Source organism: Octopus bimaculoides, chromosome 7 (genome assembly GCF_001194135.2).
Source record: "Octopus bimaculoides isolate UCB-OBI-ISO-001 chromosome 7, ASM119413v2, whole genome shotgun sequence".
NCBI lineage: Eukaryota > Metazoa > Mollusca > Cephalopoda > Octopoda > Octopodidae > Octopus > Octopus bimaculoides.
The window spans coordinates 46,053,664-46,055,008 of record NC_068987.1 but is presented as its reverse complement, the minus strand read 5'-3'; the positions used below and the strand labels follow the sequence as shown (position 1 = coordinate 46,055,008).

The 1,345-nt window shown below is 39.0% G+C and overlaps 1 protein-coding gene across 3 annotated transcripts in view; it reads left to right on the top strand.

Annotated features, from left to right (window-relative positions):
* Positions 1 to 1,345, top strand: part of LOC106873181 (basic helix-loop-helix ARNT-like protein 1) — a 789,862-nt gene that overhangs the window by 346,261 nt on the left and 442,256 nt on the right. The gene's annotated exons all lie outside the window — the stretch shown is intronic.

The following is a 1,345-nucleotide window of genomic DNA, read 5'->3' as shown; positions in this document are numbered from 1 at the left end:
GCCAGTCGATTAGATCGACACCAGTACACAACTGGTACTTAATTTATCGACTCCGAAAGGATGAACGGCAAAGTCGACCTCGGCGGAATTTAAACTCAGAATGTAAAGACACGATAAACATACATACATATATACATACATCTATATTTGTGTGTGTGTGTGTGTACACACATTCATTTACGTATATGTATGAATACGTTTTTGCGTATAATGGTTTGAATAAGCAACATTGAAACCTATGTCCCGTTTTTTTGTTTTATAACCTGTATGTGTATGACGCGCGCACACACACCCGTCTCTGTCTATATCTCTTTCTCTCTTTCTTGCTCTACTTTTTTCTAACTCTCTTTTACTCACTCCCTGTTTATCTCATTGTCTTTCTTTCCTTTAAATATCAACAGTACCGTCACCAAGATCAACAAATAACTCGGTTCTTCTAATAACACACATGCCACAGACCGTGGCTCCTCTTCTGGAATAAATAAACGTCTTACTGATCAATACAAGGAACATTGGTACAACATTACCATCTAAACTTGTGCCAAGTGCAAACTTTATAGTCCTGATATTGTGTTGTTGGGACAAAGAGAAAAATGTTGTGGTCAGCTGCTTTGTCCAGCCCTAGAGGTGTTACCATATCCTTGAGACTCAATGAGGAAAGTAAGCAGCGAAATAGTCCAGTCCTTAGGGTCATGCTCGGATTAGGTTCTGAATTCAAACCGCTTCGAAATCAGCTTTGCCTTTCAGCCTTTCGGGGTCGATAAAAAAATGATAAAAATTTAAAGATTAACCCAAAACGGTGGGTTGTTGGACCTATAAGAACATCAGACCAGATATCTTGCAGTATTTGTTCCGCCTCCTTGCATTCTGAATTCAAACCCTACCATGGCCTACCTCAGGGGTTTTCAAATTTTTTGACTTGCGGACCCTTTTATATTTCAGGCTTTACCTTATGAAATTTATACATAAATATTTCCTCAAAATATCATATTTTTACATTTATTTATTTAACAGTATTTAACAAATAGGTTTATTGTCAATTAAAAGATTTCGATTAAAAAACATATATAAAATCAAATTGCCCATAAAATGTATTTGCTGTCCACGGACCCCCTGTCTTGTCCTTGCGGACCCCTTGTGGTCCGGGGACCACTGTTTGAAAACTCCTGGCCTACCTAGTTAACCTGTCGTCACATTTAACACCACCACCTGATACCTTGTATACCTTTAGCAAGGTTCACTCTTTTGCAAGCGTTCGCGCTGGGTTCCCGATTTGATGATATCTTACCAACCAGTTTTCAGAGGCTCTGTAACAGGTCATGGGCACTGTCTTTCCCTCCTGACT